The sequence below is a fragment of the Patella vulgata genome, chromosome 6 (assembly GCF_932274485.2).
Source record: "Patella vulgata chromosome 6, xgPatVulg1.2, whole genome shotgun sequence".
Classification (NCBI taxonomy): Eukaryota; Metazoa; Mollusca; class Gastropoda; family Patellidae; genus Patella; species Patella vulgata.
Genome location: NC_065884.2, coordinates 55,037,033 through 55,050,341, shown reverse-complemented (window position 1 = coordinate 55,050,341; position 13,309 = coordinate 55,037,033). Strand labels below are relative to the sequence as shown.

Below are 13,309 nucleotides of genomic sequence, written 5' to 3'. Positions count from 1 at the left end.
CAATCAAGATTGATGTTGTTATCTTGCCGTGAGTCCTAATATCAAATGTTTAAGGCACAATTAACATTTTATAATCAGTACATAGTTATGGTTTCGGGTTCCATTTTGTAATGAACATATAAAAACATATCCTACAAGACATCCTGCATGCAATTTGATTAACAAACGAGAATATAATAATAAAAAACCCTGTGTAGAATGGACTAAGCAGGCGTCAACAACGGCCGTTCAGGTTGAACTGTTCACGTATTTCACAGAAACTAATTAATTAGAAATTACAATATCTTTTTCAAACATTGAATATAAATCACTTTACATAGATTCACATTACATTTATATGTGCTTTTAGAAACATTTTTGTCTATTTCAAGGTTCAAAAAGTAGTAGACTTAATTAATTCTGTGTGTAAGACTCTTATCTGAAGTCCTGCGATACCTTTTGAAGAAATGCAGACTTTCAATTACAATGTTGGTAACAAGATCCTAAATGTGTCTGGATAACGTATAAAGATGATACTTCGATGGGTTCGGCACGATTATCAAGGTACTAGTACACAGGAAATCTTTTAAACGAGTTACATAACCTATTAAGCAAATCTAGCGATCATTTCCGAGTGGCTCATATATTGGCGTTATATTCACATGAATCATCGAGCTTGTTATCAGTGGATACCTTGTTAACCCCATGCCCCGTTCATTTACATAATGAACTCCCGAAACAAAGAAAGTGGTATCAGGTGCTTTAGCTTAAAACATAACAGAGAGAGAGAGAGAGAGGGGGGAGAGAGAGAGCAAACTGGGTGCCCGGAGAAATCATATGGGGTTGGACATGCGATCTGACTTGACCCAGCTGGACTTAATAACAGATTGTATGATCTAAACTGTTGCCCCCCCCCACTCCACGACCACCACCGCGTAACAATAATATAAGAAATGATTTCATTATTCAAAAACCGTTTCACTGTCGTCAGATCGATATCTAAACAGAATTGCAACACTATACAACCCGGCAGTAATAGGAACTCTGTTTTATAAATATGATTAAAGATTACAGGGATAACCCTTCACAATTTCTCATTCTAACTTCAATCTACATCCGTACAAAACGTCTGTCTGGAATTTGTCAGAGGTGAGACTTACATATAGAAGACCCTTGATATCTTGCTAGTTCTGATCCTCACAATGGCAAAACAACCCCCACCCAAAAAACAATAATCAACAAAACCAATCAAAATAAAAAAATCCTAAAAAATTATACAATCACTCCCCCTCCCCCATTACCCCCCCCCCCCCCAAAAAAAAAAAAAAAAAATCCCACTTCCAATAAATTCCAAACGACTTAACATAAAACAACATTAATTAAGGAAAGTGCAACCATGGGATAGAATACACAACTGAATTGTGGTAGTAAACGTTAACCAACGAGGATTTACCTCTACAACTACAATGTTATTGTTGTTGTATGTAACTTACAGACATACAATCGTAATGTCATGGTTGCTGTATGTAACTTACAGTTAAAAACTACAATCATAATGATATTACCGATGCATGTAACTTACAGTTATACTACAAGCATAATATCATTTTTGCTATATGTAACTTACAGTCATACCAAAGTATAATGTTATTGTTGATGTATGTATCTCACAGCAATACTACAATCATAATACCAGAACATGAGTAACTGCTATACTATCATTTGGCACCAGAGTATTACTGATGACTAACAGAAAGATGAATGAACAGATCCAAACGAATGAATAAATCTATTGATTGGGATACGGATAGCTTTGGACTAGTAGATCTTACATTGGTACATCAGCTGATGACTCCTTGGCCAGAATGTCCGAGGATAAATTAATTGGCTGGCTAGCTGGCTAGCTGGCTAGCAATCTAGGCGATTGGAATCTTAGAATGTCTTCATATGACATTCGATTAGTTTTGTATAGGCACTAGTACGATGAAAGACGACAAAATAACATTGTTTTAATAAACCAGAAGTGTTTTATTATTATTTTGTACCAATATCAGATACAGATCAGATAACGGGTGTTTTTAATTTTACTATGATTGTCATTGTAAACTTTGTGACGATATGAGTGTCAAGTCAGCTGATCAATCTGAGGTTGCTTTAAATATATATATGACATTTTGACGTTTTAAATATATTTTTTGAAAGTACCTGCCAATAAAGTATGGTTTTACGATTCAGGGTCGAAATCTCTAAATCGGAACGCAGAGTGAGATGTGGAGACAAGTGGAAATATGCTCTTCGACTATAAATATTTAAAGTGCTCAATATCATAGTCAATTTGAATCAACACTACACTATATGTATGATATTAGTAGACTTACACTCACCATTTGGCTCGCTCATGAGTTCGACTAAATCCCTCGTAACTACATATAGTACGTCATTTGAATCATTACTTCTTGTTTAAACAGTACTATTCGGGGATCACAGACGTTGTAAATCCCGCAATATGTTACTAAACGCGTGAGAACGATCTGTCTACTCACTGGCTTAGTTTATCAATAAACCCGCGGGAGAAAGTACCACATTTATATTTCTGCTTCCAATGTTGCTAAGCAACGCGGCAAAATTATCACTTTTCAGAATTTTTCTTTTTTCTTAGCACGCGGTACTAGACTTAACTACAATCTGAGATAAATACTACGGCGACTACATGATGCGGTAGTAAGTCGGTGTTTGTATCGTTTATCAACTAGTTTATAAACAGGCCAAGATGATTAGACAAGCAGGAGATAGTGGATATAGTCAGATCTAGAAAATATCGAGCAGGGAAATCAATAGTTTTTATGGCCTTGCTCTTTTCAATTTATCGGAATTTCTGGTTTCATTATAAAAGAACACTCTCTCAGTATAATATGTGTCAACTTTCGGATCACTATTTTTATACGTTCATATTTAATTTGGACGAAGTATATTAGTCGCCTGTTCAGTGTCTGACGGCTGTTATTGATTGGTTCATGAGCAGTAGCGTCATGAGGCGCAAGGTAGTGCTAGCTGTTGGGTGGTTATCTGTGATTTTTTTAAAAAAAAAAAAATAAGTGTGGCGCATGTTTTGTAATATTATTATTTAAAGATATTTAATCCCAGACTAATCTACTGGGGATGAAATGTATGTGTCCCTAAACGGATCACTAAATTCTGTAATATAAAGTCTACTCCAAACCCAATTGATCGTCAGCAAGTTATCCAGAGAAGCTTATAGCGATTCTGTAAGATGATATTTTATGTTTGTGTTAGACTAGTAATGGCTTTACAGATTTCTACAGCTTTTAGCAAATTAATGTATATATCGCTGCAAAAAATATCTTTAGCAACTTTCTACTGTCTAATGATATAATGGGGGTTAATAATTAATAACCGTATCGAAATTCAATATTTTGCGGATCGATATTTAAAAAAAATACATTATGCAAGAGTTAAATCTGCCTATTGCATGTCTTTCTTTACGCCTAAAAAAAGTTATATAAACTATTAATTAAACATTTATTAACATGGCAAGACCACAATCAACTCTCGATGCCATCGGATTTCTCCGATATTAAGTAGATTAGAACGGTTCAGCCATATTTTGATTTAATTTAAAAATGGACAAGCGAGGCGTAGCTTCGAACAACCAGTACGGTGGTTGCAATCAACGCACACATCTTGTCAAACATTTAAAGGCTAATATCTTCGCTCGCAATTGAGTAATTTGAATGAAATTTTCAATATATTAATTTTGCATTATCTATTTTCGAACTATTATAGCAAGAATGGCTAGCTCTTTATCTCTATATTTTACATAATGTATTTAAACAAGTTTCGCAGTCATCTGTCAAATTACAATTTGACTGTTATGGCTTGTGGATGCGTGAGATTCCTCGTATGAAATTAAATTTTCTGCACCGACTGGACTAATGAAGACGGACATTGTTACGCCATACAGTGTGCTATGAGGGAAATTTTGCCCGGAGAGTGGTGCTACGGCCCACTTTTATCTAATTCCAACTGTCAATGGTTCTTTTATGTGACCGCCAACGTGTACACGGGACCTTTGTTTTGGTGGGATTTCAAAATGTTAGGATCGTAAATTTCTAAAGCGTTTGGCTTTAGAGTTATTTTTATATTTATATTTTCACTTTGAAATAATATTTACGATTTACCAGACAAATATCCTTTATTATTGCGAGACAAGGCTATCTACGATTTTACGATTTGAGTCTTAAAGTCAGTGAGTGTGATCCAGCGTGCACAATAGACCATTTAAAACCTTGAATAACGATAGCGGCGGTCTTGTTACATGGGGAAACAGCACAGATCAATGGACTATTTTTCAATTTGTCATATCTTTATAAATACTGAGCGAAATATAACCATTTAAAGTCGTCATATCTTTATAAATAATGAGCGAAATGTAACTATTTTTGGATTCGTATTCCTATTAGAGATTAAACCTGCCCACTATTGTTGTTTGCAAAGGATTCGGCGCTAAAATCACGTTCAAAGTGTTTAAATGTGCACTAACTGGTGCAAATAGGAGCTAAATAGTTAGGGTTAAGGTTAAAACATATCTATTAGCGAAACGTTGCACAATCGCGACCAGTTACCTCATAATTAGGGTAGGGTGACCCACCATAAATAAATATCTCCATATATCTCGACAATTACGCCACAATATTTATATATATGCCAAGCCTCAAATCAGTTTCACACAATTATAGTCACTAAATAACCGATCATGTTGTACTTAATAAGCTATGACCATTAATCATGTATAAATAATGGACTGAAAACTGGTTCCAAGAGTCGTCCATAACATCCAGACACTTTTGAGTAAAAGATAGGTTACGTGCCCTTGTTTTGAAATTAGTCTCGCTTAACCAGTCTATCGACCATTCTACGTCTGATTGACAGGTCGGGATAATCAAGACTACTTTTTTACGAAACGTAACAGAAAGCTAGAACAAGAAATTGAATTTAGAAATAAGCACGTTAGGTAGCTCAACAATCGTTTTAAGAAGCTTGTAAAAGTAAAATGAAACTACTGCTAGTATCATGTTCCTGCCTAACCCGAGTGATTCAGAGATATTATTTGTACTAAACCAAAAGATGCCGCTCTTAACGGTACAGTTAATGATAAAGCGATTTAAAAAATGAAACGAACGTAATTTCTAAATCTGCTGTAATAACCAAGAAACTTAATTTAACTGCTATTCAAAATCGTCAACAATAAATTTTTTACGGCTGTAATAATTGATAGATTTGTAGAGAATTGCACGTGCCATGGCTATTTATAGTATCATACTGTCAGAAAGTTGGTCTCGGCACGGCGAATGTGCACGCTTCAGTGGTAGTTTCGAACTATCAGCGGTGGACTGTATTTCTGTGAGTACATGGGTCACCCTAATTAGGGACCTTTCGCATCGATACGAAAACGAAAACGTCATCGATACGTGTGTACTTGTGACATCAATCCGTAATGAGTGTTCGGCCAGTGAAAAACGTTACGCTAGGTATACGTAGGTATATATAATGCAAACGAATGTGTTTCTTGTCTCATATATTGAATTTTCCACCAGTTTTCGAGGCTTTGTGTATATTGTTGATTTTGGGGGGTTGAATGGTTGAATGGTTAGCGTGCGCGCGCTGTATCATAAAGTCTGTCATTGAATCGACTGGCGTGGTTTCGAATCCCCGGTTGTACGTGACAAGGAGTAGGGTCGCCTGTCCAACCTCGTGGGTTTTCTCCGGGTCCTCCGGTTTCCTCCCACTGTTAAAGACCCCTACGCGCAAGCGAATTATTGAAATAAAATTAAACCATATGTTAGTCCCGAAATGACCTAGTTTGTGTCGAGTGGACGTTAAATCCCATTTGTCTCTTTCATATTGTTGATTTTGTAGAGTTCGCAGAATGTGCTCAAAAGCATAGGCGTAGCCCCCCAAAAATTTATTTTCGGGCAATGAAAAATTCGACGACCTTTTTTTTCTATTAATGTTTAGAGAAAAAATATAACTAACTTATTTCTATGAGATCCACACTGCCCGAAAAGTATTTTCTCGTCTTTTTCTTGTCCACTGCATATGCCCGAAAATATGCCCGAAGCTCTCTTATGATAGGTATGCCCGAAAAAACGGTATTGCCCGAAAATAGGTATTGCCCGAAAAACGGGCATCGGGCCGGAAAGCGGCAGAGGAAACTAGCAGTAAAACGCGTTTGCGACCGTCAAATATTCCAAAATTTTCTTGGCGGAATAACAGGAAAACGCGTTTGGGGCAGTTACATTTTCAAAATTTTCTCCCAACGGTCCCGTCTTCGTTGACTGTAAACGATTGATTGGAATTCGAGTCAGCCACCTTAATAAGGCTATAATATATATTCGACCACTTTGAAGTTGCTTTGTTCACCGGCTGAAATAGCAGGAAAACGCGTTTGCGACAGTTAAATTTTCAAAATTTTCTCCAAACGGTCCCGTCTTCGAGGACTGTAAACGATTGATTGGAATTCCGAGTCAGCCACCTTAATTAGGCTATATTAGACCGCTTGAAGTTGCTTTGTTCACTGGCTGAAATATCGGGAAAACGCGTTTGCGGCAGTTAAATTTTCAAAATTTACTCCTAACGGTCCCGTCTTCGAGGACTGTGAACGATTGATTGGAATTCCGAGTCAGCCACCTTAATTAGGCTATATTAGACCACTTTGAAGTTGCTTTGTTCAACGGCTGCAATAGCAGGAAAACGTGTTTGCAGCCGTCAAATATTCCAAAATTGTCTTTGGGGGGGGGGGGGGTATACAAGGTCGCTGCTGTCTGTAAACCCGAAATTTTTTCGGGCATTTCGGGTTCTGCCCCCCTAACTGTCATCGAGCCCCTACGCCTATGCTCAATAGCAATATTCTGCTTGATTTGTTGTACATCTGCCAAAAAATCGATTGAAAACTTTGCCTTGACCGAGAAGTTCATGAAGTGGAAATTAACGCCATCTAGCTAAAGTTATATATAAAATTGAAAATAATTAATCAAGATTAAAATCTGTTTGACATATTGATAGACTTATGGACTTGTTTGAAAATGTTATTGTTAACGTCTAGACTGTAGGATGTTGGGCCGAACAGGGGACAGTTTATGTTTTTATACGCCCACATTTTCATGTGGACGTCCGCCCGTCCATAATTGTTTGTGGACACTCTACAGGTCAAAATTCTTATCCGATTTCAACGAAACTTGAATTATAAATTATGGTCCCTGATTGTACGAAAAATCACGTTATTAGCTTGTGGACCCTATATAGAGGTCATAATTTTTATCCGATTTTAAAAAAAACCGTTCAAATATATCACCGTTACACCGTAATTTTAGCGGAGTTCGAATTTCGTGAAAATCGGACTAAAACTGCTGGACAAAATGGCTGCCCCTCGTACGAAAACAGTGTATAACATCTGTATCTGGTATATCAAAATTGTGGACCCTCTAGAGGTCACAATTTTGATCCGATTTTGATGAAACTTGAAATACCTGTTTATACCCGAAAGATATTGGTTCCATTCGAAATTCGGGCGTATCGGATCATAACTTCTTGAATTATGGCCCCTGATTGTACGAAAAATCACGTCGTTTTTATCTTGTGATCCCTCTAGAGGTCACAATTATTATCCGATTTAAAAAAAATGTTCGAATATATCACCGTTACACCGTAATTTTTATTGAGTTCGGATTTTAAAAACCGTTTAAATATAACACCATTCCGCCATAATGAATGTTGAATTCGAATTTCGGTAAAATCAAAATGAAACTGCAATACAAAATGTCCGCTCTTTGTACGCAAATTGTGTAAAAGTATGCAATACGAAGGTTGTGTACCCTCTAGAGGTCACAATTTTTATCCGATTTTGATGAAACTTAAAACATATCTTTATATCCCAAAGATCTCAGTCCCTTTTGATATTTGCGCATTTCAGACCATAACTTTCTGGATTAATGCCCCTGATTGTACAAAAAATCCCGTTTGTTTTTAGCTTGTTCTCTATCTATGTCTTGCAAAATGTGGGTGTATCCTGCCTGGCAGCCGCAGGTTTAAAGTCATATTGTAATTTTCTAGGGTTCCTTCCATACATCTGAATGTAAAGAACACCTTGGAGATAGTGGTCGGGATCTTCAAATAATAATACATTATAACCGCCGAAGCATGCGGGACTATCAGCAACATGTGACCCAGCTGATCAGAGCATCGGAGTTTTTAAGTTTACCATGGATTATTTGGAGGTTCCTCTGGCCGTTATAGTAAAACGATGGAACTTTTATTTCTAATATAGAATATTTTAAAAGTTCTTGAGTTTCGTGCAGGGGAACTCAGTTTATCCCACTCTCCTTTCCTTTATCTTCGTTTCGAACGGAATATGTATTTGTTGGTTCAAGAATTATGAGATTCGTATTATTGATAATTTTGTGCCGATTTCGTCTTTCTTTGAGTGGAATAAAGAGAGAGGGAGAGAACATGAAGTTTAACGTCCACTCGACTCAAACGATTTCTTTTCGGGGCTCGACACAAACTGGGTCATTTCGGGACTAACATATGGTTATATTTTATTTCAATAATTCGCTTCCGCGTAGGTGACTTTAGCAGTGGGAGGAAACCGGAGGACCCGGGGAAAATCTACGAGGTTGGACAGGCGACCCTACCCCTTGTGACGATCATCCGGGGAATCGAAACCACGCCAGTTGACTCAATGACAGACCCTATGATGCAACGCGCACGCGCTAACCATTCGGTCATCCCCCCATGCTTGTGTGGAATAAACCCAGCATCTGCATAGGTTTTATATTTACACTGACATTTATTGCTTTAAATCTTCCTAGTGCAAAAACGGAAAATTTGACCTTTTGACCCCCGGGGTCACAAAGAACAATTGTGAAATTTAGCAAGTTTACATTTTTATTGAAAGGGTGATTACTTTCGATCATTTTCAGCAAGTTTTCATGATACAAGAATGGCTGCGTATTTACTTTCAGTGCAAATGACCTCATTTGACCTTTGACCCCGGGTATCTCGAAAACGCCCCAACGGTGGACTGATTACCACTCGGCAACGTATGGTATGCAAAACTTTACTATAGAACAGGTTGGATTTGGTTTTGTGCCCATTTGATGGACCGCCCCCCCCCCACCTCCCACGCACTGAGTCTCCAGAGAGAGAGAGAGAGAGAAATGGGGTTTAACGTCTACTCGACACAAACTAGGTCATCTCGGGACTAACATATGGTTTAATTTTATTTAAATAATTCGCTTGAGCATAGGGGTCTTTAGCAGTGGGAGGAAACCGGAGGACCCGGAGAAAACCCACGAGGTTGGCTGAGTCTCCAGAGTCCAGACTACACAAATAGTGTGGATGATTAACTGAGTATGCCGTGATTGCAGCTATCTTGGAATTGTGACGTCATACCTCCAAAGAATTTACTATACTTTTGCAATGGTATTCTTTTTTAACACTAAAGAATGTTTTTGATAAATTTCTTTCCAAGTTTAAAAATAGCTTTAAGAAATGTTAATCATTGTGTTTTTTCTTGTGTCTTCACAATCGTCTCGATCTACTCCAAGTGATTTGATAATGCAACCCTATGTAACAAAGCGTGTGTTCAAAGAAATATTATGTGAAGGTATGTAATAATAATTATTTTAGTACTGGAAGTGGTGATAACGGGGAAAACGGATTTACATCAACACCAGCAGATACGGATTCATCAGAAGATACTTGTGTCCATCATATAGTAAATCTCGTTATTCCAGAACAGCCATCGTTATACCGTAAAGGCACAGTCCGAACTTTACTAAAATGTACAAATTATATACAAAAGAATGTAATAATTCTGGGAATAAAAACATATTCTTGGAAGAATTTATGTTAGTATTGGGGTTTAATAAATACAAGCATAGTTGATGAACATTATTATTAAAGATACATTATGTAATATTTATATAAAGAGCTAGCCATTCTTGCTATAATAGTTCGAAAATAAATAATGTAAAATGAATAATTTGAAAATTTCATTCAAATTACTCTATTGCGAGCGAAGATATTAGCCTTTGAAGGTTTGACAAGACGTGTGCAATGATTTCAACCACCGTACTGGTTGATCGAAGCTAAATCTCGTTCCTCCATTTTTAGCTTAAATCAAAATATGACTGAACTGCTCTAATCTATTTAATCAGATGCCATCGAGAGTTGATTATGGCCTGGATAAATTAATTTATAATTTAGAAAAAAATCATTTCAGGCCTTAAGAAAGACCTGCAATAGGCAGATTTAGCTCTTGCATAATGTATGTTTAAATAAATGAGAACTGACATAGATTAGAACCTTCTCGCCATTTAATAATTTAACAATAAACTGCACAATCGAGACTTTGTTTATTATTGTCGCAATGATACTGGGCGATGGAGACTATCTTGTCAAAACTTCAAACACTCATAACTTCGACCAGAATAAAGTTATTTGACTGAAATGGTCAATAGATTCATTTCTTATTATTGTATGCATTGTAGTACTATTGTAGCAAGAACGGCCAGAATTTATCCAAATACTGTTTTAATTGTGTAGTATCCTTTTCACTCGATGAATGGTTTAATAGTGCGACCCTCACTTTTTCTTAGCACTACCACTGACTGCATTCCCCATTCTAACATTTCTAAAACTTTTGATTCATTTTAAAATATTGAAAATGAATAAAGAATTGTAAGACATGAGAAAATTAATCCGTGATTTGCTTTCGAAATTTACGAACAAATCATTTGAATATCAAAGATTTTCATAATAAATAAACCCATCGAGGTTTAAATTTCCTTCGACAATTTACGATCAGAAAATTAAAACATCGAGTTTTTGAAGATGCCATCGAAATTTTGTCTTCTATGACACGAGTCAAAACGTAAAGAGGGAGATAACTCCAAAGTTTAAACTCGAAAAATATGATAAATGTTTACCTTGAGGAAATACTTTGTTTGACAGTCTGCAAATTTGATTGTAGTCGTTATTATACAGTACGCGTGCAAAACAATGCATAGATGGTGACTGGTGTTGTCCTGAAATGTGTGAGAACTGTAATTTTAGTATGTACCATGATTTTTCCTGGTCATTACCAATATTAAATATAACTATTTATACAACCATTGTAGTATGTAATTTGATGTTTCCTGCACTTTGTACCAGTATTAACTAAATATAACATTTAACTATTTATACAATGATTCATACACTCTTATAACGACCTTATTCAAGAATAATGCACGTGTCATAATGCGTTTTTAGTATCATTATCAAAATATCACTTTGTGTGTCGTGGTGGAACTTCAAACTCTCTCAAAGGACTTATCTATCGTACAACACCCAATATTACATCAATACATCATATCCGTGTAAATACTGAAAGGAATTGAATCAATTGTGGGCTGATATTGCTTTTAGTGATTTAAATTTCAAAGTATTGTTGAATGCAAGTTGTCAAATTCTCTCAATTGACGCCTTTATCTAATGTTAAACTATCACTTCTTCAAAACACAACTCTATGTTAACTCCAGATAATAACTTTATTCTTCCAAACATATGCACAAAAGTCCTTTAGCTGAATGACTCTTTAGTTAACTTGCATCGTGGGAGCCCGATCCCAACTCGGCGCTCTGGCCTTGTCCCGGGACCTGGTCCCAACTAACTCATGTTGTCGGAGTTCTGATCTTAACTTGGGACCTGGTTCCAAGGACATTCGTTTAGATCCCTGCTTTTAAGCTCTTGGAAACTGGTCAGATGTCAAACCCTAAAAGTAAGCCCCCGCGCCCATATACTGTGGCCTGATGGGATAGTCTTCAACCGAGAGACTATACTTCGATTGGCTAGAAATCGTTTGTCAATCAATTACCGACAGGTGTTGACGTCTGGACTGCAATGTCAAAACGATAACACAACTGGACTATTGCATAATGCCAAATTAGCTTTCTGTACAAGTCAATGAATACTGCATAACACCATCTAGTAATGGGTCGACCATCTGGGTTTCACAGCTGACAAGATGAAGATATTTAATTAATTCCGCTTTCATGTGCAACACTAAGCTCTTCGTTAGATAGCTGTTTTGTTGAGTGTTTTGCCTCTCTTGCATTTTGTATTTTTTATGGTTTGTGATAATAAGGGGAGTAACTGGGGTGTTTAAGAAAGTAACTGAAGGCAACCGATCCTCATCAGCAGTGTTTCGAGAAACTTACCATTCCGTCCTTGCCAAGACGTTTAGGCACATTATTCCTATTTCTACCAAATTTAGAACTGGTTACCGCCGTGCCGACAAACTTCACAGCTGGCAAAACATTGTAAATTGAAACCAACCAATGGGATTTTATTGAAATGGCTAGATCACATGACCTGGGACAAAAACACACTTTCTTTGGATTTTATGAGAGGTGTTTGGTGGGATTCAACTCTGTCTTCTTTTTAAATTTCAGTTGAAGGGGCCAATGTTGTGAATTATCAATAATGGGTTCATTTATCGTGTGGACCTTCTCCAATCGCTCACGGTATCGACAAATGTTAGCTTTTTAACTAAACAAAACAAAAGTCAAGGATGGAGGGGGTGGGGCAGGTGACAAATACCAAATGCCTGAACAAGCCTATAAATTAAGTCCATGAGCCAAGAATAATCGATCAAAGACACGTTTAATCAACCAATCTGCAGGATATAAAGAGATATTTATACGTAGGCTGTAAGTTAGTCCAAAATGACCATTCCCCTGTCCGTTTTGATCAGAGCGCTAAACATAGAAGACAAAGACGTAGAAAAGGTTGTGTTATATTTTTGGAATGCTAATTATGTCGACCAATATATAATAGAAGGGGATTCAGAAAGGGATTATTGTTGTGCATATTTGGAGAGTTGGACTAAAATATGGCCGGGATATTCTGGCACTCGTCACAATATACAAGAAAAAGCAAAGGGGGGTAATTCCACATTGGTAGATAGGGTGTGAACCACAAAAGCGTTTTCCTTGACGTCGGTGCCAAAACCTCTATTCATAACAAACTATGACCGATAAAGCATTAGGGTCGCCACGGTCTTGTAGTTAAGTATATGAGCACAGCAATGAAAGTTTTGAGCCACAGTCAACCGTAGTCAGCTCACCCTAAAGATACTGGACCCAGAGAACATCCACGAGGTTGGGCAGGCGACCCTACTCCCTGTCACGTACAAACGGTGAATCGAAACCCCGTCAATTGATAGACCTTATGACCCAACGCTCAAGGGTTAACATTGGCTCAATGA

At 37.1% G+C, this 13,309-nt stretch overlaps 1 long non-coding RNA gene across 1 annotated transcript in view; it reads right to left on the bottom strand.

Annotated features, from left to right (window-relative positions):
- LOC126825057 (uncharacterized) overlaps positions 1–2,642 on the bottom strand; it is a 33,122-nt gene extending 30,480 nt beyond the window's left edge. The window contains exon 1 of the long non-coding RNA XR_007681770.2: positions 2,364–2,642. This is a non-coding gene — a long non-coding RNA (uncharacterized LOC126825057). The remainder of the gene's footprint in view (positions 1–2,363) is intronic.
- Positions 2,643–13,309: the final 10,667 nt, after the last annotated feature.